The sequence below is a fragment of the Macrotis lagotis genome, chromosome X (genome assembly GCF_037893015.1).
Source record: "Macrotis lagotis isolate mMagLag1 chromosome X, bilby.v1.9.chrom.fasta, whole genome shotgun sequence".
In the NCBI taxonomy this organism is placed as follows: domain Eukaryota; kingdom Metazoa; phylum Chordata; class Mammalia; order Peramelemorphia; family Peramelidae; genus Macrotis; species Macrotis lagotis.
Genome location: NC_133666.1, coordinates 646,644,412 through 646,671,836, shown reverse-complemented (window position 1 = coordinate 646,671,836; position 27,425 = coordinate 646,644,412). Strand labels below are relative to the sequence as shown.

Sequence of the window (27,425 nt, the reverse complement as noted above, 5' to 3'; positions counted from 1 at the left end):
CCTGGGGACTTCTCCATCTGACTAGCAGCTGAAACCTTCCATATGTGCTTCTCTGCCATTAGAGTGTGAGCTCTCTGGGAACGGACAGGCTTCCTTGTCTATTCTTATCTTCGGTGCTTTGCACAAAATATGCATTGAATGCTTCATTCATTCATTCATTCCTCCATTCAGGGAGGAAATAGTTGAGGGAGATGAAGGCTGACTTTTGGGGTCTCTCATTGGGGATTCTGCCATGTGGAGTGAAAGCAACGTTCAGCTCTACATTCTGCTTTTCCTTCTCACTAGCCCACACTCCAATCTCTGAAGGGGCTCTGGGAAAACAAATGCATCCTGCCAGATCCCCCTGCAGGGAACCAGTCTGTGCTCATTCCTTCATTTCCTAGTCTTAGATGGTCACAGATTCCTAGATTAAGAGATCATCCACTCCAACCTTCTCATGGTATTTTAGAAGAAGTAGGGTATAATGGCCCCAAGTGCTGGTCCAGGAGTCAAGAGAACCCACCTTCTCTTCTTGCCTCTGCTTACAATTTTCTGAGTGATTTCAAGTAGATTCTTTTTCTTCCCTGGTCTTTCTTCATCCATAAGGTAAGAAGGTGGACAGAATGACCATTTCCCCTGGATCACATTTCTTATTTGGTCCCCCTCCCCCCAGTTCTAATGTCAGCCCTTCTTATTTTGTTTTTAGCTTTTGCAAGGCAATGGAGTTAAGTGACTTGCCCAAGGTCACACAGCTAGGTAATAAGTGTCTAAGGGTAGATGTGAACTCAGGTCTGACTCCAGGGCCAGTGCTCTATCCACTGCACCACCTAGCTGCCCCTAATGCCATCCTTTCTAAGGCATCTTTGCACTCTGACATTTTCTCTTGTTTGTTCTAAGGCCTCCCCCTTCAGCTCTGACATTCTGTGATTCAGTCCAGGGGCTTGGCTCAGCCAAAAGCGGAGACAGCCATCTCCACCTGGAGTGCCTGGGCCTGGGAAGCGGGTCCTGTTGGCCGGGTTCCTAAACAGCATCTTTGTGAATGATCATGGGTAGGAATAAACAGCCGGTGCCTTACTCTCAAGGCTGCCATGGATATTGCCAACAGAGGAACCCAGACATAAGAAGAGGAGGTGAGAGCCAACCACGGGGGGGGGGGGTAGGGAAGATCACATGTTCAGAGGCCAAGGGGCTGTGTGGAGACAGAGTACCTTGGTAGACCTCTGACAGGAGATCAGAACCATCCCAAGGTCAGGGATAGCAGCTAGAAAACTCAGGTGAAATTGGGAGGGTCTGAAAAGAAAGAAGGGGGGTATACAAGAAGACCAGGTTTGGGGGGATGACTCAGAAAGCTATGGTGCTTATTGATCTCACAGGTAGATGTTATTACTTCCACTTTTACAAAGAAAGAAACTGAGGTAGATAGATTATGACTCATCAGCTTTGAACTCAAGTTTCTCCAACTCCAGGTCCAGAGCTCTATCCAGTTCACCACCTAGTTGCCCCTCTCATTGGTCTTCTGGGCTCTATAAACTTGGGGGCTCCTCTATTTTACCAAAGTTCAGGTTTAGTAATGATAGATTCTGAGCAGTTAGGTGGCCCAGTGGATAGAGCACTGGCCCTGGAGTCAGGAAGAACTGAGTTCAAATCTGGTATCAGACCCTTCATATTTATTAGTTGTATGACCCTGGGTAAGTTATTTAATCCCATTGCCTCACCAAAAAAAAAAAGAAAGAAAGAAATATAGACCCTCAGAATGTCCAGGTTGAGAGGAACCTCAGAATATATAGAATATTAGTGCTAGAAGGGAACCTAGAAAAACTTTAATTGGGGCAGTGGTGCAGTGGATAGAGCACTGGCCCTGGACTCAGGAGGAACCTGAGTTCAAATTTGACCTCAGATACTTCATAATTGCCTAGCTGTGTGACCTTGGGCAAGTCACTCCCCCATTGCCTTAAATTTAAAAAAAATCCTTTAATTGAACACTCTCATTTTACAGAGGGGGGAAAATTGAGGTTAGAAGGTAAAAGTGACTTTCTCCAAGGTCATTCAGTTATGTCTGAAAGTAGAATACCAGGGTTCTAGATGCCTACTCCCAAGCTCCTCTCATTGTGAGTAGACCAAGCATCCTGGAGTGGTAATGAAAAGGGGAAACTTGGGCCAGGAGCAATTAGGTGAGTAACTCCCATCAGAGCCTGAACCACTGACTAAATCATCAGAGAAGGGGACACGTGGGCACCTGGTTGTCATGGAAATGAACCACCTGTAATATGGGGGTGGGAGTGTGGGGGAAGGAGCAATGAACAGGCCCAGGGGCTGTTGTCAAGGTGATGGCCTACCTGGGGCCATTTTACCCCCTAGGAGGTGAGGGTGATTCCCTGGGGAGGGAATGGGGAAGGATAAGATAGAGTGAAGGGTTGGAGGAGGGAGGAGAAGGGGACGGGAATAGCTGGTGAGGATGGATGTTCCCTTCATTCCTGACCTGTGTCTGAGTGGAAACTAGGCATCCTGGATTCCTTTCCCTTCCCCAACAAGTTCTGCTGGAAGAATGGAGTACTGATAGGAGGTTGAACCTAAATCTTGGGGCAAGCCAATGGGGGAAATGGAAGGATGGGGAAACTGACTTAGCTACCTCTGCACCAATTCTAACAAAAACCAAGCCCAGCCCTACTGCAGACTGGCTGCTGCCAGAGTCATTACTTCCTAATAATTGTTTCTATAATTAAAAGCCTTGTATGCCTCCTTTCCCCAGTAGAAACTTTGGGATGGGGAGGAGGAGGAAGAAGCAGAAGATGAGAGGCTACCAGTGACATCCTCTGTCCTTCCAAGACTCAGCCAGAATGTTGCCTCCTGGAAGCTTCCCCTGGCCATATTAGCCTTCTGAGTCCAACAGCCCTGTCTTCCCCATTCATCTGATCCTAAGTATGCAGGACAATTAATAGCTCCCACTTTTCTTCTGTGGGGCGTGTGTGGGAATCTGGCCTCCTCACCTAGATTGTAAACTCTCCATGATAAGGGAAAGCTGTATTTTTGATTGACTAGCTGCCTGCCAGTGTCCACTTAAAAAAAAAAGGAGAGGGAGTGAGGAATCAGAGTAGGAGACAAGTGGGAATGGAAGAGGAAGGGTAGGGTTCTTCCTTCAGTGCCTCTGCCACAGAGTTTAGAGCCTGACAACTTAGGGAAGAAGGAAAAGACTGTAGAATCTCCATCCCCTAGGCATGGTCTGTTGTTGTCTGCAAAGGTATTGTCAGATTTGCTCAGACCCTATGTGGAGCATTCTGGAAATCAAGTTTTAAGAAGGAATGGTGAGGGGAACTGGAAACCAACTCATGAAAGGAATGGTTAAAGGAATTAGGGATGTTTAGTCCAGAGAGGAGAAGGCTCAGGGGAATATGATTTAGAAACTAAAGGACTTTGGGTTATTACCTCTATGACCTTAGGCACCTCACAATCTCATGAGGAAATAAGGACTAGTTAATCTTTAGGGGCCCTTCTCGCTGCAATGAGACAACTAGGTGATACAATGGATAGAGGGTTGGCCCTAGAGTCAGCAGGACCTGAGTTCAATTCCAGCCTCAGAAATATGACCATGTGACTCATGGCAAGTTACTTAATTGGTCTTTGCCTCAGGTTCCTCATCTGTAAAATGGGAATAATGAAAGCACCAACCTCCCAGGGTAATTAGGAGACTTCAATGAGTTCATATTTGTAAACTTCGTTATAGACCTTAAAATACTAAAGAGATGTCAGCTTTTATTATCATTAATAAACAGATGATTCTATGGCCTGTTTTCAAATCCTGACTCTTCCATTTACTGATTACCTGATCTTGATCAGTCACTTGAACTTTCTGGATGTTTTCTAATCTGTAACATGAAGAAGTCAGATTAAAGGTTCGCTGTGTTCCCTAACCATCCTAAACATATGATCCTCTGCTGCTGTCTTCAACTATCTAAAGGGCTGTCATGGGGAAGAGGGATTAGCCCTCCTTGGCTAAGAGCTTTGTTCTGTTTGAACCAGGAGGACAGAACAAGAAACAATGGGAGAAAGTTGCCGAAGGGCAGATTTAGATTGAATATGAAGAATTTCCCAGCAATTAGAACTGACCAAAAGGGAAATGGTTCTTGCCTTGCTAGAAAAAAGTTTCTAAGAGCTAGGATGACCACTTGTCAGGGAAATTTAAAGGGGTTCTTGTTAAGGTATGCAATGGACTCAGATGATTCCTTAGGTTCCTTCCAATTTTAAGGTAATGGCCTGCACTCCCAGCCCCTCAGTATTCTTGGGGTTCATAGGTTAACACTCCAGTTTTTCTAAAGAAACCCAGAACTGAGTGAAGTACTCCAGATGGTATCTGAAATGGATAAAGGGCAGTGGGACTATCTATTACCTCCCTTCCTAGGAATGTTATACCTCTTCTAATGAGGTCCAAGATGGTGGTAGCTTTATATTCTAGGGATATTAAGATCCAGAGGTCTCATGTAGATTGAGGTAAACAGATTGGGGAGGGAAGACCCAATCCTAAAGGGACACTGACCCCTTCTGGCCCAGAACAGGATGGCAGACAAGTAGGTTCTAAGGTGGGGAAGAGTCCTGGAGGCGGGAAAGAGGGCAGAGAGGATTGAGAGATAAGATATTTTGTCTACGCTAGCATTGGGGGGAAAAAAATCAATGGACTCTGGAAGCAGCCCACTGCTCTAGAAAGCAAGAATTCATATTGCATCCAATTCCTCATCTCCAATGAGATATGGCCTTCTTTCTATCAAGAGTCCTTGAGTGGTTGGGCAATTGTTCATAATCTTAAAACTGCATGGGACCATAGAGATGATCCTGGACTCTCCTCTTTTCTCTTTTTATAATACTTCACTTGGTCATCTCATCAGCTCCATGGATTCAATTTCCATCTATCTATAGACTGATTCTCAAATCTTCCTATCCTGTGCAAACCACTCCATCAACTCCCAGATACCTGTTGGACATCTCAAATTAGATGTTCTGGAAACATCTTAACTCAACAGGTCCAAAATTGACCTCATTATTTCCCCCCTCCCACAACCCTTAAACCCTCTATGCTTCCTAACTTGATTTTTACTACCAAGAGTGTCACTTTCCTTCCAGTCACCCAGGCTCACAACCTAGATGGCATCCTCTCCTCCTTATTCTCACCTCAAAGACAATGAGGCCAAGGCTTACTGATTTTACCTTTTCTCACATTCACCTCCTCCCTTCTCCTGATCACCAGCCTGGGGCAGATCCCCATCCTTTCAGGTTTGGCCTATGGGGCTACCTGCTACACTTGATCTTCTACTCTGATTATGTCTGATTATGTCACTTCCATTAACTCCCAACTTAATAAACTCCATTTGGTTGAGCATCACCTCCAGGAGTAAAAATACAGAAGCTTCTGGCACTCAAGCCCTTTGTTCCTGGCCTTTACATTCTTACACCTTACAGTCTTCTCTCCCCTTCCTATATATTCTGTATCCAGTGACTCCTGCTGCCTTATTACTGCTTGAATAAAACATTCTATCTCCTAATAAGGCATTTTCCCTAGCGGTCCCCTCTGCCTGAAATACTCTCTCTTCTCATCCCTGTCCTTTATTTCCTTCTAGCCTCAGTTAAAATCCCACTTCCACAGGAAGCCTTTCCTAGTTCCAATTCCAGTCCCTCCCCTCTCTTTTCCCCAATTTGTCCCGAATACAACTAGAAGCCAGGCTCTACCTGCTCTACCCTCTCTATCTCATTCCCCTAGTGGGGGCAAACTTGGCTCTTCTTGAGGAAGAGTCTTAGATTAGCAGGAGGATTTAGAACTGGATAGACCTTAGAAGTTGTCTATTTTTCTTTTCTTTTTTTGAGAAGCAATCAGAGTTAAGTAACTTACCCAAGGTCATACAGCTAATAAATGACTGAGACCGAATTTGCACCCAGGTCCTCCTGACTTCAAAGCCAGTGCTCTATCCATTGTACCATTTAACTGCCCCTTAAGAGGTCCTCTAGCCTGTATCTCCATTTAATAGATGAGGAAACTTCAGGTCCAGAAAGATGAAATGACTGGTGTCCAAGGCTGATGGTAGAGGGGCAGGTCTCCTGATCCCAGATTCAAGGTATCTCTTTTTGTTTTTTGTTTTTTAGTCTTTGCAAGGCAATGGGGTTAAGTGGCTTGCCCAAGGCCACACTGTTAGTGGTGTCATTATTAAGTGTCTGAGGTCGGATTTGAACTCAGGTACTCCTGACTCCAAGGCCAGTGCTTTATCCACTGCGCCACCTAGCCGCCCCCTCAAGGTGTCTCTTTGAAGAGACTGGTTTTTTCTTGTCTGGAAAAATCAATCAATCACCCAACCAACCCCAAATCTGAGTGTATTAAGCACTTCCTTATGTAACAGGTGCTGTTGCTTAGTACTGGGAGAAAAAAAAAAGACTAAGACAGAATTCTAGGCAACCCTGAATTATGTCACAGGTAAATCAGACACCTGCCCAAGGCCCCCTAGGCTAGAAGCGATGTAAAGGAGATGTGGGCAGTTCTTTGAAAGATGCTTCTATCTAGCTGGCCTGCATATGCTAGAGAAAGATAGGATTTAGGATCTGACCCATTTCTTCTCCAAGGGAGACTAAGATTTTTGCCTTTTTGAGGAGACACACATCTAGATAAATACTCCTACCTTCACTCTACTATGTCCAAGAGGGATTTGGGGGCTAGAATGACTACTTGACCCATCTCAAATCTTAGCAGTCTAGAGGTGCTAGAGGTTCAGAATAAAAGGCATTTTTCTTAATCTCTGTCCTGGGAAATGTAACAGATTATTTTTCCTAATTTAGCTCCCTTCCTCGGAAGGCTGGTTACATAAAGCCAATCACAATCAGTTCTAAATTTATTTATTGATGTACGCAGGAAACAGGAATGGGAAAAGTGATGCAGAAAATAAGAAATAATAGATTATAAACTGTAAGTGAGGTCTTGAATTCTGAATAAGATAAGACCTTAATGCAACCAAGGGGAAGAGATGATGGGGGTGGGGTGGGCAATCCATTCTTAGCAGAAGTATACCGGTAAATATTTAATAAAAAATGCTTGACATACCTTTACATTTAATCTGAATTTTAAACATTTTCTCCATCCCCTTCTTAAGGCTAGATTATAGGAAAAATAATCATTCTAGCCTTGATCTTTAGTTTTCTAATTTATGAGGAATAACACCTCATACTAGAAATTTAATAATTGGCTCTTCCATGCTAGGTCAACCCTCAATCTTTCGGTCTCTGGAGCTGTAGATGCTGGAAACCCAGGAACATGATGAGAGTTGGTTTTCCCATTGTGATTGCTTCCAGTGTACCTTGAATTTCTCCTTTCAAAGTTCCTATACCTTATACAGGTGCTGTGTCAAAGGTTCAAAGGTCTCGCAACCAATCAGGATCACTTTTCCTTCCTACCTGGTACAATCACCCCCACCCTGCATGAAGCAACATGGGGTTCCCCTTTGAGAAATCACACATCTTAGGCAGGAGTGGGGTTACAAAGACAACGGGGCTAGTGAAATTGACTTTTCCTTTGAAAACTGTTCACATGTGATAATCCCCCTTTCTCATCTCATCTTCTTCAGAGCTTTAGAGCATTCTCATCTTCTTCACCTAGTTCAGGACTGATAGGTTAAGGTGGACAATGTCCTTCGCTTTTTTTCCTTTTCCTAGTCACCACCCAGACTGGACTTGATATTGCCAGGCCTGGATTTTACATTTAGTGTCATAGACCACCCTTCTTCATCTGTTCATTCCTACAAGAAACTTTCTCCATTGTTAATGTGTGAGACATAACATATTTATATTAAGGGGGTGAGGAAGTTTAAGATTTTGACAAGACCTCACATTTCATTGCTGGCTTTTTCAACTTCTTTTTCTTTGATTTAAATTTATTGTCACTTCATCCAGTTTATAATTGATATGGTCTTTGTTCTTGGACATGTCTTTTTCAGATGCTTTATCATGGCGAAGGGGTGACCTTAGCTTCTCCAAAGCTTTGCCAGTGAACTGGAAACTCTGGCAGATCCAACTAAGCTGGAGAAACTTCAAGTACCATTTGTGTGTCTGACATCCCAGCACCAGTCGGCTTTATTGCCAAGAGGCCCATCCCCAGAAGGAGGAGTAATTTTTTTCAAACTACAACGATTCAGAAAGACCATCTTCTAAGGCCTGGAAAGAGAAAATGTGGTGTAGTGGAGAGGTTACAGATCACAGAATAAGATCTGGGATCAATTCTAGCCTCTGACACAGTCTGTTTTTTTGCCACTAGGTGATTCTTTGAACCTCTCTGAGCCTCAGTTTCCTTCACTGTAAAATGGAGCTAATAAATTTTGCTGTCACATGCCATCCTCAAAGGAAAGGACTTTGGAAGTCCTAAAGAACTATCATAACATAAGCTCTCACAACTTTTTGTCAGTGAAATCTCACCTCTATTTAAGCTTGTGTCTTCTCAGTCCAGTGTTTCTTTTCATAAGAATAGTCAGCATTCCCACAGAGCTTAAGATCTGCAAAGCACTCCATACATAATATCCCATTTGAAGTGCAACATAACCCTGGGAGGCAAGTGTTATTATTATCAACATTTTATAAATGGAAAAACTGAGGGCCCCTCTCTCCCACCTTGAGAGGTATGCCATTTTGTTAAGATCTCTTAATAAAAACCATTTTAATTAAAAAAAAAACTGAGGCTGATGAGATCAAATGACTTACCCAAGGCCATATGACCAGTATCTGAGATTGGATTTAGCCTTGTCTTCCTAACTCCAAGTCCAGAATTCTATCTTTCAAATGATCACTGTTAGTTCTTGATTCCTCTCCAGATGTGATCCTCTATCCACAGCACCCCCTAATTGCCTGCAGTTATAAAACTTTTTTTCCAACTTTACATGTTCCCATTGCATTAGGAAAGAAACAAAGAAAGAAAGAAAGAAGGAAAGAAAGAAAGAAAGAAGAAAACGAAAAAGAAAAAGAAAGGAAGGAAGGAAGGAAGAGGGAAGAAAGAAGGAAGAAAAGGGGGAAAAAGATAGAGATATAGAGCTGACATAATAATTTTCTTTTACATTTCATGCTTAAATATAAAATGAACATGTTAAAAGCAAGTTGCAAATACTCCCTCCAGCCAATATGGTATAGTAGACAGAGCACCAGATCTGAAGCCAGAAAGACAAGGATTCTCCTCTTGCCTCTGAAACTAGCTGTGTGTCCACAAGCAAGGCACTTCCCTCTCTAGTCTGTTTCCCCATTTGTAAAATGACAATATTGTGATATTTCTTTCACAGGTACTTTGCAAAATTCAAAAGAGATAATATGTTTAAATCTACTTTCTGTACTCTAAATTGCCCTATGAATGTTGGTTATTATAAAGTCATGTCACTACTCTGGGATCATATATTTAGAACTTGAAGGGACTTTGGAGGTCATCTAGTTTAACCCCTTCATTTTACTGATGAGGAAACTGAAGGTCCAGAAAAGGACATGTTCAAGATAGTCAGAAAAAGAGTTGGAATTTAAACCCAAGACTTCTAATTTTAAATCTAGTACTCATAATGATCCCCAAGTCTATTTTCTATGAAGAAAACATTGCAATATTAGAAAATAATATCTCAAACACTTTTTCTCGTGTGGTACTCACTTCAATATGGCAGCCACTCCAGCCTCTCTGCCACATGGGCTCTCATTCCACCAGTAGAGACCACCGATGGTTCATGCCCCTTCATCCTGGGTGTGCTGGTCTTTCCAGAAATCCTCCACAGAGTAGCTGCCCAGTTCATCTTTTAATGCTTCATAGTTGCCATGGCCTCCACCAGGCTGACCATCTGTTATTCTTTAGGCTCAAGATACGACCAGTCTACCTCCTCTTCTGGCTCATCCTGTACCCTAGGGAGGTCCTTGATGTGGCCTCTCAGACATAAGCCAGGGCTGACAATGTGCTTCTGCTGCCCATCCTCATGCGTCTGGCTCCTGGAGTCTAGTCCTGACTGCCCAGCCCAGAGACAATATGTTGGACCTCCTGAGGAAGTCAAGGTTTTCCTTTCTGATCCAAAATCCTGGAAATTGGTGATTGAATTTCCTCCCCACCCCCACCACCAAGAGCTGAGGCAGCCCTGGGGATGGCCAAAGGGAGGGACTGGGAAATCTTCAGGGGATACTTTTTACAACAGACTGAAATGGGAGAAGAGAGGGGCAGGCAGAAAGGATAGAACCCCAGGTTGAGTGAAGGGAGAGATTCTAGGGAGAGGTAGTATGGGGTACAAAGAGGCAAGTTCTGGGCATAAAGTCAGAGGCCTGGGTTCTTATCCCAGTTCCATTACTTTGTGAACTGGGCAATTCAGTTTCCCCATTTATCAGACTCAATGGCTTCTAAGGTCTCTCCCAGCTCTATGATGCCCTGGTTCTAAGAACCTCTCCTGAGCCTCAATTGCCTTAACCACAAAAATAACTGGATGACCTCTAAGATTCCTTGCAGATGGTCTGACTCCAAATTCAGGTTTCTTTCTACCACATCACACTCCCTCCCTCACTATACTACATTATGGGGAAGCAAATGGGGCTGGGGAATTCTGGGGGACTGACTGTGGGGCTGGACCTCTGGGAAGAGTTGAGAGCTTCAACCAAGAAACTTCCAAGTCACTAAATTGTTCTTCAGAAAGCTCTTCTTTTGTGGGACAGCTTTTCCTTAAATTGAAGATAATCTTCTTTTCTGTCTCACTTGGGGCACAGGTGGAGTTGGTTTTCCTCCAGGCAGCCTCCCCTGGCCTGGGGCCAACTGGGGTTCTCTTTGTGACCTGTTGGAAGAATTGTAGGGCTAGGAGGTGGCAAGGGACACAGTAGGATCTCCTCGCAGACCATAGCTGGTCTCTCCCCAAGAGTCAGAAAGCCATAAGGTGTGGTGACCTTGGGGAGGTGGACCAAGCTCAGAGTTGCCCCAGAATGGGGATCAGGAGAGTTGGGCAGTGCCTGAAGCTGTCCTCTTGCTCTGGGCTGCTTCCACTTAGGAATGGTGAAAGGAGGTATACGGTCAGGGGTTACCAGCAAGTTGAAGACATCCTGAATTGGGGGGTTGCCTCTGGCTGCCATAGCTGTCCTGCTGACTCTGAGTTCCAACCCAGAAACTTACTCTTTCTGGGCATTTATACTATTCCAGACTCCCAGCCAGGTCAGTCTTGGTCTTCCTACTGGGCTGCCAAGGGTGATGCCTGCTGCTTCTGATCCTATGGGAATTCTACAGAGAAGGTCAGGGGAGGGAAGAAGGTATAGAAGGGAGGGATGGAGTGAAAAAGATACCACTCTCTTCACTCTCCCTCCCTCCACTCCACTAGGGTTCTTATCTCCCAGAGCTGTAGAGCAGAAGGCTGTCATAGATTAAAAGATTTAGAACAAGAAAGGAGCATGTCTAGGCCACTCCTTCCGCCTCCTGCTCCCTGCCTCCCAATCTTGTAAAGAAAGAAACTGAGACTCACCCAAGATCACACAGCTACTTAACAGATGATTCAGGATTCAATTCTAAGCCCTTTTAATTAAAAATCTAGTGAGATTATAAGTACATATAATATACATATATATTATACACACACACACACACACACACACACACACACACACACACACACACACATTTTTGGAAGAAAGGCACATCTCCGTGTCTCTCCCTTTCTCTTTCAGTCTCTGTCTCTGTCTCTCTGTCTCTCTGTCTCTCTGTCTCTCTCTCTCTCCTCTCTCTCCCCCTCTTTGTTGCTGTGTATATCTCTGTACCTATCTCTTTGTGTTTCACCCCATCATCCCAGCTTTTGTCCTGACCCTGAACTTTGATGACTTTGGAAGAGTGAGGCAGATGACTTCACAAGACTCTGCCTCATTTAAATCCAATTTATGTGCAAATCAAAAGACATCATTCATATTTTACATCCTTCAACGGCCTGTGGTGACAGGCACAAGACTTTGTCTTGCCACTGGACATCAATGACTCTGGAAGAGACAATGTGGTATTTGACTTTGAGCAATTCTATCTCACCTAATTCCAATTCACACACAAGTCAAGACATCAACCTGTAATGTCATTGGTCCTCTTTGAAAATGAAGAATGAACAACTTAATTAAAGGAGTCAGTATGGCATGGGGGAGAATACTAAATCACAGCAGAAAGACCTGGAGGCAAATCCTGCCTGGATACTTAGTAGCTCTGAGACCCTGGACAAATCATTTAATCCAAATCTCAGTTTTCTCTATAAAATGAGTATAATAAATGTCCTCTCAGAATTGTGTTTAGATACATATAAAGCTCTATATAAATATGAACTCATCTGTGCTTCTTTCTCTCTCTGACCATTCTGCTTTCCTGTTTCCTGATCTATCCTAATCTTTGTCATTGTTTCTTCCTCTTCCCCTCTGCTGGTCCTTCTGTCACACCTTCGTCTTTTTTCTTCTATGATCTTCCTTTCCCTGTCTCTCTTTTTTTGTCTTCCTCTATTTACCTAAATCCAATTCACATGTAAGTCAAGATGTCACCCTTATGATGCCATTGGTCCTCTTCAAGAATGAAGGATGATCAACAAAACTATACCAAACCTATTTCTCCCTCATCCTCAGAACTCATCTTATAGTTATATGCATGTAGACAGATAGATAGATAGATATATCTATCTAGAAAGAGATTTCCAACTGCAACACCCATGGCTCCCAGTTTGGCCCCAGTCTAAACTTTCTTTCATGGGATAGCCCTTCAACTCCAAAGGATTGTTGTCTTCATTTCCCCCTCAAAATCTTTTCTTCAAGTTAAATGTTCCCAGTTCTTTCAAAGGATCCTCGTAGGGCATAGTCTCAAGGTTCCTCAATAGCCTGGGTCTTTGTTCTCTCGATCTATTCGAGTTTATCAACATTCTTTCTAAAATGAGGTGTCCAGAATGTGATATAATGATTTCTCAAGCACATTAAGGTTTGCAGAGTACTTTCCAGTCTCAGTGTTTCAATTGGAGTCTGACTGGTATATCATCTTCCATTTTCACTGTATATACAGTTTTGGGGGAGGGGCATGTTGCCTTCTCCATTAGAATTTCTTCTTTTTTTTTTTTATTTTTGCAAGGCAATGGGGTTAAGTGGCTGGCCCAAGGCCACACAGCTAGGTAATGATTAAGTGTCTGAGGTCGGATTTGAACTCAGGTCCTCCTGACTCCAGGGCTGGTGTTCTATCTACTGCACCACCTAGCTGCCCCAGAATTTAAGGTTCTTGAGGGCATTCCTTGCTTGCTTTTCCTTTTCTTTGCAACACTATTTTTTGGCAGAGTATCTGGAACATAATAGATTCCTGAAATATATGTTAATTGATCAATTGGTCAGAGGGTAATGTGACTATCCTCACTGGAATTTTGGATAATATGCTTTTATGAATGAAGTCTATTGCAATTCAATTCTTGTCCACTGGTTCAGTGGAAAGAGGGCTTGGTATAAGGGAGACCTGAGTTCAAATCCAGGTGAGTGACCCTGAGCAAGTTACATACCCTGTTTGTCTCAGTGTTTCTAAGGCATCTTTAAAAATGATCTGGAGCAGAAAATTTCAAACCAGTCCAGTAACTTTGCCAAGAAAACTCAAAACGGTGTCTCAAAGATTCAGACACAACTAAAATGACTGAACAATAAAAACCTTAGGAGATTAGGGTGGGGGGGGGAAAACACTTTCTCCTAGTGGAAAGGGTGGGTATAAGGAAAAATCACTGAAGAGGGAGCACCAGGGCTGATCCTTGGTGAAAGAGAAGCATTTTGAAAGAAGGGATAAGGCATTTTTAGAATGAGAAAGGAATGCATTGAGGTAGAAGAAAGACAGTTACTAGTCTAGTTTGTTTGGTATAAATGTATAAAGAGGAATGAGGCTGGAGAGCCAGAATGGAGAATATTTTAAAGGGCAGGAAGAAGAGTTGGTATTTTGTCTTTAGGAGATGAATTTGGTAGCTGTGTGAAGGATAGGTGGAAAAAGGGAAGAACAGGGAGTCAATTGGGAGACTATTAAAATATTCTAGCTAAGTGGTAAAGAGAGTCTAAATCAGAGAGGAGGCAAGGAGAGTAGAGAGAAGTGGGGCAGAAGTGAGAGATATTATGGAAGAAGAAATTACAAAATATGGCTACTGTTTAGAAAGCCAGGGAATGAAAAAAAGGAAATGAACAAAAGATACTCTCAGGTTTTCTGCCTGGGTGACTTGGAATATGGTTTCTCTATCCACAGAGGTAGGAAAATGGAAGAAGGGCTAGGTTTAAGAAGATGATGATGAGTTGAGTTTTGGATAGGTATAGTTTGACCTGCTGGCAGAGTTTCCAGTGGCAATGTGCAGCAGGTATAGTTGGAGACAGGGGACTAGAGCTGAGGTAAAAGATGAGGGTTGAAGGTATAGGTTTGGGAATCATTTGCACAAAGGGTGTAATTGAAGCTGTGACTGCAGATGAGATCGGCAACACAATGATTATGGAAAGAGATCTGGGACAGTCTTAGGGGAAATTCATACACATCTCAGTGAAGGTGATGGAAAAGGAGGTCAGACAGGTTAGAAATTATTGTACTGTGATAAAAAATACTGCCACCTGGACAGTATTTGGAGAAGGGTGGTCAGCATTGTCAGATGCCACAGAGGTCGATGAGGGTGAAGAATGACGAAAAGGCCACAGAGTGGACATAGAAATGGAAAGATCACTGCAATTGATTTTTACCTAATTTAAAAAATTTGAAATCCCATTTTGCTTTTCTTGGACATCACGCATAATACCATTTACCACTGGCCCTCTTAGTTTCTGGTTCTCCTCCTCAATCTCTTTTGACCTCTTTCTGACTTTGCCCCTATATCTCTCCCTCTCTATTTCCCTCCCTTCCTCTGGAAGCCTGGACACTTGCCTTCTCCCACCTACATTGCTCACCCCATTTTGATCGGAGCCCCCTGCCCCCATGAATCACTCTCTGAGAAGTTTGGCATTTCAAGTTCCCATCCCCTGATGCCCATCTGTTTCTCTCTCCATCTCTCTCAGCTCCTGTGGTCACAGGAGCGCCTGCTTCCCTAGGCAGAAGTCCAGGTCTTCAATAACGACAACTTCTTGTTGCCACATTTCCCCTCCCTGGCAGCTGCTTGCCTCCTCCTCTAAGGCTTGTTGGAAAGGGGCCAGGCTGAGAGTGGGAGAGGCAGGAGATGAAGTCAGCCAGCGAGAACTGCCAACCTGCCAAGAGGGCCCAAATATTTCCCAGACCTCTGGGTATATGGATGGAAGGCAGAGCTAGGTGGTCATCCAGGTAAGGAACAGGGAAGAGGTACTGAGCTGAATCACAGACTAACAGAGCTGGGAGTGGTAGAGTCTTAGAACACAGGATGTCAGAGCTAAGAAAAAAGATCTGCAGAGTGAGACTCTCAAATGCTAGAAGGTACTTTAGAACAAAAATGTGAGAGGGAGAACTTTAGAACCCAGAGGCTCAGAGTAAGGAGGGCCCTTAGAACATGGGATGTCAGGGTGAAGAGGGCCCTTAGAACATAGGGACAGAGGTGCAAAGGACATTAGAACACAGAAAATCAGAGCTGAGAGAGACATTGGATCACAGAATGTCAACCCTGGAAGGAATCTTAAAACAGAGGATGTCAGTTAGAACATGGGATGTCACAAGCTGGGAAGAATCTTAGATATTGAACCAAGGATGTTGAGAGGTTCAAAGAGAATATGGATTTACATCAATTTTCTTTACACTTTGCAAATCTTAAAACACTACATAAATGACTATTATTATTATTATTATTATCTTATCTTCATCAGACCTCCATCTGGTGATAACTTCATATTCCAAGTCTTCTACTAGGCTCCAGTTGAGCTCATGTTTATAGAGTAACACAGGGGGATACTGGTAAAAGTTGAACTACTGGGCTCTCCAAATTCACAGACACTTTAAAGGTTTTTTTCCTCCCCCTTAAGTGTAAATAATCAACAAAATAACAAATCAATGATTTCTAAGGATTAAGTGCTCACTATGCAAATTTAAAGTTGATATTCATAAGCAGCAAATTAGTTATAACTGGCTCCAACACAGCCACTGCTTGACCTGAAAACAGACTATCAGAGTTTGGAGAGATCTAGAGATTTTCTAGTTCAACATTCCCTCTATCCCCTCAATTATACAGGTGCAGAAACTGAAGTCCAGAGAATGGAAGGAAGGACTCAGAGATACAGGTCTGGAATCCACTCTCTCCTCCATTTCCTCCAAAGTTCATCTCAAGCTCCTGATTCCTTCTCTACTTCTTATCAATATTTTCTTCTTATATGTAGCAGATAAATATTTTCTTTTACTGGTTGATCTATCTATCCATTCATCTGTCTAACCATCTATTCATCTATCCATCCATTCATTTATCCATCATCTATCCATCCATACATCTATACATTCATCCATTTAGCCATCATCTCTCTTTATCTATCTGTTCATCATCTAACTTTATCATACATCTATCCATTCACCCATTTATTCATCTTTCTATCATCTCTCTATCATCTATCTATCTATCTATCTATCTATCTATCTATCTATCTATCATCTATTATCTAGCTGTTGTGTGCATCCAGTAATATAGAGACTAATATATATAGAAGGCATGGCCTATTACAATTTTGTTTTTGTATCCCTAGAACCTTGCAGAGTAGACTGTTAACAGATGCTTGTTGATAGACTAATTGGTAGTAAAATCAGTTGCTCTGACAATTTCAGGAGGATTCATCTTCCTGAATTTAAATCTGTCCTCAGGGACTTACTAGCCATGTCACCCTAGGCAAGTCACTTAACCTATTTGCCTCAGTTTCTTCATCTATAAAATGAGCTGGAGAAGGAAATGACAAGTCACTACAATAGCTTTGTCAAGAATGACGTCATGAAGAGTCAGGCATGACTGAAAATGACTGACCAACAACAAAACAACCCCCATCTTGCCAGGGCTGGAAGTACAGCTGACCAGTCAAAAGCCCAGTCCTATTAGTGTTCCATTTCTGACCTGGGCTGGCTCTCTCCTACCTAGGTATCCGATGACTATCCTCATGGGCTCATCAAAGTGGTACTAGACTTAGTGTAAACAACATTTTAGCCCCGTGTAGCTTGAAACTCAAGAACTCAAATGATCATCAGACTTAGCTTCCTGTAGTATGAGTGACTATAGGTATTGAACCAATGTTAGGCTCCAGGATTCTTCTCATTACAGGATGGGTCCCCCTTGGGTTCCTTATTTCCTTACTTATCCTCCAGGCAGAAAAATTCTGTTTATAGAGATAAAAGCATAATCATAAGACCTCCTTTTCTTTTTCAAGTTGGAGCTTTTTCTTAGCATAATTTGTTTGTGTTCTTCTTTTACAATATCAAATTCCATTATAGAAATTTGCTTCATTTTAGTAAAACTTAAGTGCTCCAAACATCCTTATGAAAATTAATAATTAATTTAGATTAAGTTAGTTAGGATCAGTCCTGAGAGCCATAAGAGCAAATCACTGATTGCTTTCTCTCCAAAGATGGCAGCATTTCCTGGGCATCAGAATGTTGCTAGAAGACTGCTTATTGCAATTTTAAAAATATAATTGTTCCGTCATCATCTAAATTTCCAAATATACCTGTTCCCTCCCCAAAGAAATATCCTTTATAACAAAACAAATAGAAAAGATAAGCAAGTCAACTCCTGTATACAAAAGAGGTATATTTTCTTATCTTCTTTGGGATCAGACTGGCTTATTATGCTTACAACTAGGGCAGTTAGGTCACACCATTGCATATAGAGCACTGGGCCTGGAGGCAGGAAGTTCAAATCCTGTCTCATACTCTATCTATAGGACCCTGGGTAAGTCATTTAGCCCTGTTTGCCTCAGTTTTCTCATCTGTCAAATGAACTGGAGAAGGAAATGGCAAATCACTCCAGTATTTTTGCCAGGAAAACCCCAGAGGAAGTCACAAAGAGCCAGATAAGACTGAAAGATTCAAAAACAGAATAATATTATATTTCATTAAATTATATTGTATATTGCATATTATATCATATTAAATATCATTATAATATCATATCATATTACAGCATATTAATTACCACATTTGTTTAGCCAATCCCCATTGGATAGGCATCAATTTTATTTCCATATTGCTATAAATATGTTGATGTATATAGCAGATTTTTGTCTTTGATTTCCCCTTGGGGTATATCCCCCAAGCAACACTCTCTTTCCCTTTTCAAATAGAAATAAATTTTCCTATCTGGCAACTTCAAATCAAATGAACAAATATGTATTATGCACATACTGTTGGCAAATCCCTGAGTTGGGCTCTAGGGAAAATATAATTTCAGATAAGACTTAGTTCTTGCCCTCTTGAAGCTCCTAGTCTTGTTCGTGTGTGTGTGTGTGTGTTGTGTGTGTGTGTGTGTGTGTGTCTGTGTCTGTGTGTGTGTCTCTGTGTGTGTGTCTATGTCTCTGTGTGTGTGTCTGTGAGTGTGTGAGACACACACAGATCACTGTACTGGAAAATAGAAAATTATTTTTAAGAAGATATGAAAGGCAATAAGAAATAAATTATATTTATAATAGCATTTAAAAAGTGTACAAAATACATTCATAGCCTGGTATGGTAGAAGGTAACAGGTCAAAAGGAACATCTGATATGAAAATTAATGCACTTAATCTAATTATATCACCAAGCATATTATATTCCTATCCATAGTAAGTCAGAAAAATGGCAAAATCTGAAAATTTTAGCTACTTGTGATTGATTTTATAAATGTGGATAGAATTCTGAGGGGTTTGGTTGACAGCCCTCAATTAGGCCTGTTGTAAAGATATTTAATGCTCCTTTTGCTATTAAAACCTATATACAAGGGGGCGGCTAGGTGACGTAGTGGATAAAGCACTGGCCCTGGAGTCAGGAGTACCTGGGTTCAAATCTGATCTCAGACACTTAATAATTACCTAGCTGTGTGGCCTTGGGCAAGCCACTTAACCCCATTTGCCTTGCAAAAAAAAAAAACCCCTAAAAAACCCTATATACAAGACCTACTTGGTTGAAGCTTATGGACAGACTATTAGGGAGAATTACGGCTTGATTTCACATTCATGATTCAAATGGCCAAGAAAAGCCCAACAGGGTCATAGAGAATCAGACACGACAGAAAAAATGACTTGTCAACAAAAAAAAGGCCCTTCCTATGAGTTTATCAATGTCCTTCCTAAAAGGTGATATCCATAAAAATAATAATAATAAATGGTAGCATCTATCTGTATCTATATATATGTGTGTGTATGTATCTATTCATATATACTTTCAGATTTGAATAACACATTACACACTTTATCTTATGTGATCCTCATTACAACCCTGGGAAGTAGGTACTATTATTCTCTCCATTTTAGATATGAGGAAACTGAGGCTGATAGAGTCCAGGGTTACACAGTTGGTAAACATATGAGACTAGATTTGAACAGAAGTCTTCCTGACTCCAAGACTAGTGTTTTATCGACCATATCACCCCACTGCCAGCGAGGAATATGAAGAGGTTTGTTTGCAGAGGCGTCTCATGAAAGAGTTTCATGGATAGGCTGGATACAAGGATGTGGTTAAGAGGCATCTGGTCTCAGGACCCAAATGGGGCATCAGGCAGGGTGAAAACATGTTTTTTACAATATGAATAGGACTTACAAACAAGTTGTTCAGGGGTAGCTAGGTGGCACAGCGGATAGAGCACTGACTCTGGAGTGAGGAGTACCTGAGTTCAAATCTAGCCTCAGACACTTAATAATTACCTAGCTGTGTGGCCTTGGGCAAGTCACTTAACCCCATTTGCCTTGCAAAAAACCCCCATAACAACAAAAAGCAAGTTGTTCAAAACATACTTTGACAAAACAAAAGTATTGGGGTTCAATGAACTCATAATAGAGAGGGTTGGGGTCTCATCAGAATGCACTCTTCCAGATGCAATCAGACCAGATCAGAGGTAGTAGGACTATCCTTCCCCTCCCTTGTTCTGGACCCTAGACCTCTCTTAAGACAACCTAAAATGTATCCAGAGAAAGAATTGTGGAGCTTAAACAAAGACCAAAGACTATTACCTTCAATTTTTTTTAAAAAGTTGTCTTATGTACTACATAATTTTGCTATCTCTAATATTTTATTTTTTCCTCAAGGATATGTTTCTTCTCTTGAAACATTCAATTTTGATTAATGTATAGTATGGAAACAATGTAAAGATTATCAGATTGCCTTCTGTGGAGGGGAGGGAAGGGGGGGTGGGAGAAAAAGTATAAAATTTGAAACATTACCAAAAAATGATAGGTAGAAACTACTATTGTATACAATTGGAAAACAAATAAAATATTTATATAATTTTTAAAAAAGACAGCCTAAAATGGAATTAACTTTACTTGCTGCCTCTTATCACACTGTTGACTAACAGTGATTTGTCCAAGGTTCAATCCAATCTAATCAACATTTTTAAATCACTTCCCATGTCCCAGGCCTAGTTAATAAAAAAGATAATCCCTGCTTTCAAAGAATTTACAATCTAAAAGAGGAGACAACATACAGAAGGAGGCAGGAAAGGGGTAGGAGGGGAGGGCTCAGGTCCCTGTTTCACACAGGGCACTTGATAAATGTTTATTGACTGATACAACTGATAAGTGGTAGACTTGAACCCACATCTCCTGGCTGAATGACTTGCCTCATTCACCCACCAGCAGCCAGTAACCCAGAAAAGTTTCTCAGGTGTGACTGCCATCCAAGCCAAGGAAGCTCTGGTTTTCATTGTTCTCTCTATTATTGTTCTCACCATCACTATCATCAACAAGCACATTTCCACAACAGCACCTTACGCTTTACAATAGAAATTTTCCTTCAATAAATAACTGTGAAGTAAGTAGCACAAGGATTATTTTTTTTCCTGTTTTGCAGAGGAGGGAACTGAGACCTAAAGAACTGAAAGTGACTTGCTTAGGGTCACAACAAGTAAGTGTCACTGGGTAGGATTGGAATCCAGGTCTCTTGATTCCAGACCCTTCCAGTAAGTAATGCTGGAAAAGTCCAGAACATCTTAAACTGACTTCCCAATACATTCCTATCCCCTAGCATGAAGAAGGCTGAGAGATTTAAAAATATGAGAGATGCTTAGATTGCTACTGGCCATAAGCTTAATGAGATTTAAGTGGATTTTGTGCCCTCGGGAAGTCTTTCCCACTCTAAGGGTCAAGGCCTAAACCTGATGATGGTGGATGATGAGAAACTCATTAGATTTTTAAGTATGATTCAGGCTCTGGGCTTTGGGGTCAGTAGTGGCTCACTTACCAGGGCAGGCAGGCACTGGCCTTAGTCTGGACCCTGCCGTGGAATTATCAGTCAGGAAAATAGGTGCTTCCTAAGACTCTTTCAGACAGGAGAAGAGAGAGAGAGAAGAGAAAAGAGAGAAGAGAGGAGAGAGAGGAGAGGGAGGGGGGAAGAGAGAGAGACAAAGAGAAAGGAAGCTCCTAGTCCAATTATCAGGGATATAATTTGATATCTAATCTTCCCCTAAAACCCATTCCTCCTTCAAACCTCCCCATTTCTTGACATCCAGATTCAAAACCTCAGAGCGGTCCTTAAATCTTCACTCACCAACCCATCCAATCAGTTGCCAGATCTTGTCAGAGTCAGCCCGGAGTGAGGCACCCCCCCATCAGCACAGCTTCTTCCCTTCCCAGCATCCTCCCCTCTACTCCTGAAGCTCAGGCCTGTTCTCATCACTCTCCTGCTTAATGCTTCAGTGGCTCCAGGTGGCTTCTGGGGTAAATAGTAAACTCTTTCAGGTACTTAAAAGCCATTGCTAATCTGGTTCCAAGTCATCTTTCCAAACTGGTCTTTCCAAACACATTACTCTCACTCATGCATTCAACATTACAGATAAACCGGCCTCCTCAGTGTTCCCTATAGATAATATAGACAATATTCCATTATCTACCACTTTGCCTTGGCACAGAAAGTATCCTAAGCCTTGAATTCTTTCCTCCCTCTAATAGAAACCCTTCTTTCAATGTCTAGTCCAGGGGGCACTTCAATAGGAGGCCTTTCCTGACCCCCCACCTCCAGTTGCTCCTCCACTACTGAAATTTTCTTTATTTTTGGCAAGGCAAAGTTAAGTGACTTGCCCAGGATCACACAGCTAGTAAGAAGTATCTGAGATTAGATTTGAACTGGGGGGGGGTAGTGACTAGACGCAGATTGGATAGGACATTATGAGAGTCCCTGGCCAGCCATCAGCTGCAGCCCCACCCCCACCCCCCCAGTGCCCAGGAGCTGTTGAATCTGGTGGTCTGTGGGGACCCCCTGAGCCTCTATCGGTTGGGACTCCCCCCTACCAGGCCAGAGCTCCCTCTGCACCCTTGCTGGCCTTGGGGTTACCTGACTATGGCAGCCCGGAGGCCACCCCATACCTGTGGTTCCCAGGGCTGGCCCTGAGTCAGCCCTCCTACCTGGCCTGGGGCAGCCAGCAACAACTTAGCCTGGTTGTTGCTGTCCTACCAGCAAGAGCTCGCCATGGCCATTGAGAGCGCCCCGGCTCACCCTGAGCCAGGTCTACCAGTACATGGAGACCAGCTTCCCCTTCTACAAGAAGAGCAAGAGCAGCTGGCAGAACTCCATCTGCCACAACCTGTCCCTCAACGACTGCTTCAAGGTGCCCCATGATGAGGATGATCCAGGGAAAGGAAATTACTGGACCTTGGATCCAAACTGTGAGAAAATATTTGATCATAGAAACTTCCAGAGAAAGAGGAAAAAATGAGGGGACTCCCATGGGACAGGGACACCTGTAGCTGTCTCTAAGTCTGAAGACAATAGCTCTGGGACCCTCAAAAACCCAGCTGAGAACCTAGACCTCCTTGCCTCCACCTCAGAGGTGCTTAGTTCCCCCAGTGCTGACTCTGAGGCCAAGCCTCCCCTACTAGCTCCAGAGCCTAGTCCATGTTTCCCTGGTTTCATGTCCACCACAGGGCCCCTGGCTAATGGCTGTGGAGTCTTCCCCAGCCACCTCACAGGAACTGGAGGTGGCCCAGTGGGTGACTTAGGTCTAGCCAGGCAGGGGACCTCTGGCCTCAACTCCTACCCAGCTTCTTCCAGCATGACAGTGCCTGGTGTAGTACTGGGTCCTCAGACCCAGGCCCAATGTATGAATGGCCATGCCCCCAGCTTTCTTAACTTCCATGTCAGCAACTTAATCTATAATAGAGAAGGGACCAAGGTTTAAAGTCAGGGAAGAGAGGGAGGCAATCCTCATAGTACTTGGTTTTTGTTCAAACACTGTTACTCTTCCTGTGTGGATTTCTTTAGCCATGAGAAAAGGGTGCAAGAAGGAAGGAAACACATTTGGTCAGTGTTTATACTGTGGCAAGGCCTTGTGCCCAACACTTGATTCTCATCACAACCTTTAGTGGTAGGTCCTAGTTACCTTATTTTATACATGAAGAAACACAGCAGAAGGGGAAATGATTTTCCCAAGCTTTTACCTAGAAAATATCTAAGAAGGGATTTGAACTCATGTCTCCTTTTCCTCTAGACCCAGTGTTCTTTCTACTGTGATCCAAGTAAATTTTGGCCTTAGAGAATTAATCCAAAATCCTCTCTACCCACCCCAATTCAGCTGAGAAATTGGTATCGTTTGGACTCTGAATGAGGCAGGGTCTGCCTTCTATTTGTGAACTTCAGTGTCATTCTTCCCAGGATGAGGAAATGAGAAATGGTCTTTGAGATCACTGTTTCTTCTCTATCCTGTTAACCTCTGATTTTGACATCTGGCAAAGAATTCAGTGTTCCCAGACATGGGTTCTGTAGATGGGGGTGGAGTGGCACTGAACTGATTTCTTCCCTTTAAAATGAAATAAAATTGGTTTGCGTTTTCACAAAAAAAAGATTTGAACTCAGGACCTCCTGACTCCAAGGCTGGAGCTCTGTTCACTAATTCATCCAGCTGCCCTATAACTGAAATTTAAGGGCCCCCCCAGTTCTGACATTGTGTGTTCTAAGGGCTCTGCCAGCTCTGATATTCCTTATTCTAAGTCAACAGAGAACATCAGAGATGGGAGATACTAGACAATTGAAAAAGACAGATTAAAAGCTGAGCTGGGGGATCTTGAGCTCTTTGGGGTATCTCCACCACTACTGCTCCTACTGCTCTCTGCTACCATCTGCTGGTCTTTCACTCCTTTGCAGAGTCTTTCTTTGAGGGAAAAGGGACCTTGCCAGCTCTTCACTCAACCCCCCCTTTTTTGTTGTTGGGGAGGAGAGAAGAAGAAACAACATTTACTTTTCACAACCATCTCAAAATACATTATTTAATTTACCACCAACTTTCCTTCCAGGCTCTCGAACCCAAAGTCATCTTGGACTTCTCACTCTCTCTCCTACTCACCATTCCCAATATTCAAGCTGTTGTCAAGGCCTGATAACTGCACTTTTGCAGCATTTCTTGAATACCGCCCCCCCCACAGAAACCTAGTTTAGACCCTCCTCGCCTTGTCCCTTGATCATCTATTAACCATAGAATCTATGGCTCTAGTCACTGTTCCATCCTAGGCTGCTTGGAAAGTAAAGGACACAGACACAGAGCAAAGCATAGCCACTGACAATGAGACAGAAGAATGGTTAAGTAGTCGTGGTATGTGAATGAAGAGGAATAGCTCTTGATCTTAAGAGATGAAGAATTATGGGAAAGCATGGGAACACTTAGCCAACGATGCAGTGATATCAGTAGAACCAAGGAAATGATACAAAATTACTTCAGCCACATAATGACACACTTAACCAATGATGCAGTGATGTCAGTAGAACCAAGGAAATGAGATCCACAATGACCTCAACAACATAAATAGAAAGGAAAAACGGATATGAAATTGAATTTTGTGACACTGTTTAATTATAAGGGTCAAACTTGGTTCCAAAGAAGAGGAAAAAATGCTCCTCTCACCCTCCTGCCCCATTTGCCAAAGCAAGAGTTATAGTTGTGGGATGCTGCATAAACTTTCAACTCAATTGGTTTTTTTGCTTAACTTTGTTTAGTTTTTCTTCTCTTTCTTCTCTGAAAAGAGTGAGTCTCCAGAAAAAGAATAGAGAAGGGAATGATTTAGAAATGAAGGTGATATAAAACCAAAAGAGGTGATTTTTCTTAAAAATCAGAACTTTGATTTGGTATAGAGAACTTCCAGGTGAGGAAATTTCCTTTGACAAATGCAGTCAGTAATTTCTCTGTAATTTCATAGGTTTAAAGCAAGAATTATTAACTCTGGATCCATAGATTTTTTTGGGGGAAGGGGGGAATCTGTGAATATGTATGAGAAAAAAATTTTATCTTTATTTTCACTAACCTCCAAATGAAATTTAGCATTTCCTTCTTTTTTTTTTTAAAAGTTACTTTGAGGAAGGATTGATGTAAAAAAGATTAAGAACATTTCCCTAGATTAAAGAGGTGCCTAGGAAACAGATTAAGTGATTTGTCCAGGGTCACAAAGCCAGTATGTGTCAAAAACAGATCTTTTCCCCCCAACTAATCAACATTTATTTTGAGTATTTTGAGTTTTACAATTTTTCCCCTATTCTTGCTTCCCTCCCCCTCCCCCTCCCCCATAGAAGGTAATCTTGTTATTTACATTGTTTCCATAGCATATAATGTGTTGATCTAAGTTGAATGTGATGAGAAAGAAATCATATCCTTAAAGAAGAAAAAGTAAAGTAAAAGAAATAGCACTTACATAATGAGCTTTTTTTTTCAAAATTGAAGGTAGTAGTCTTTCGTCTTTGCTCAAACTCCACATTTCTTTCTCTGGATACAGATAGTATTCTCCATCACAGATATCCCAGAATTGTGCCTGATTGTTGCACTGATGGAATGAGCAAGTCCATCAAAGTTGATCATCACCCCCATGTTGCTGTTACGGTGTACAGTGTTCTTCTGGTTCTACTTATCTCACTCAGAATCAGTTCATGCAAATCCTTCCATGCTTCCCTGAATTCCTGAACCTCCTGGTTTCTAATAGAACAATAGTGTTCCATGACATACATATACCCCAGTTTGTTAAGCCATTCCCCAATTGAAGGACATTCACTTAATTTCCAATTCTTTGCCACTACAAACAGGGCTGCTATGAATACTTTTGTACAAGTGATGTTTTTACCCTTTTTCATCATCTCTTCAGGGTATAGATCCAGTAGTGGTATTGCTGGGTCAAAGGGTATGCTCATTTTTGTTGCCCTTTGGGCATAGTTCCAAATTGCTCTCCAGAAAGGTTGGATGAGATCACAGCTCCACCAACAATGTATTAGTATCCCAGATTTCCCACATTCCTTCCAACACTGATCATTTTCCTTTCTGGTCATATTGGCTAGTCTGAGAGGCGTGAGGTGGTACCTCAGAGATGCTTTAATTTGCATTTCTCTAATAAGTAATGATTTAGAACAATTTTTCATATGACTATGGATCCCTTTGATTTCCTCATCTGTAAATTGCCTTTGCATGTCCTTTGACTATTTGTCAATTGGGGAAAAGCTTGTTTTTTTTGAAAATTTGACTCAGATCTCTGTATATTTTAGAAATAAATCCTTTGTCAGAAATACTAGCTGTAAAAATTGTTTCCCAATTTACTAGATTTCTTTTGATCTTGGTTACAGTGGTTTTGTCTGTGCGAAAGATTTTTAATTTAATGTTATCAAAATTAACTAGTTTGTTTTGAATGATGCTCTCTATCTCTTCCTTGGTCATAAACTGCTTCCTTTTCCATAGACTGACAGGTACACTACTCCTTGATCATCTAGTTTGCTTATACGTGATTTTTTTATGTCTAAATCCTGTATCCATTTTAATCTTATCTTGGTATAGGGTGTGAGATGTTGTTCTAATCCAAGTTTCTTCCACACTAACTTCCAATTTTCCCAACAGTTTTTATCAAAGAGAGAGTTTTTATCCCAATATCTGGACTCTTTGGTTTTATCACACAGCAGATTACTATAATCATTTCCTGCTATTGTACTAGTTTGTTGCACAGATCCACCACTCTATTTCTTAACCAATACCAGACAGTTTTTGATGACTGATGCTTTATAATATAATTTTAGATCTGGGCTAAGCCCCCTTCTTTTGCACTTTTTTCGTTGAATCCCTGGAAATTCTTGACTTTTTATTTCTCCATATGAATTTACTTACAGCTTTTTCTAACTCATTAAAGTAATTTTTTGGAATTTTGATTAGTAGGGCACTAAACAGATAATTTAGTTTTGGTAGAATTCTCATTTTTATTATATTAGCTCTCCCTATCCATGAGCAGTTGATGTTTGCCCAGTTATTTAAATCTGATTTTTATTTGTGTCAGAAGTATTTTGTAACTGTTTTCAAAAAGCTTTTGAGTCTGCCTTGGCAAGTAGACTCCCAGGTATTTTATATTGTCTGAGGCTACTT

The 27,425-nt window shown here is 41.9% G+C and overlaps 1 pseudogene; it reads left to right on the top strand.

The window, feature by feature from the left end:
* The first annotated feature begins 22,519 nt into the window (after window positions 1–22,519).
* On the top strand, window positions 22,520–23,228 carry LOC141500168 (forkhead box protein I2 pseudogene; annotated as a pseudogene).
* Window positions 23,229–27,425: the final 4,197 nt, after the last annotated feature.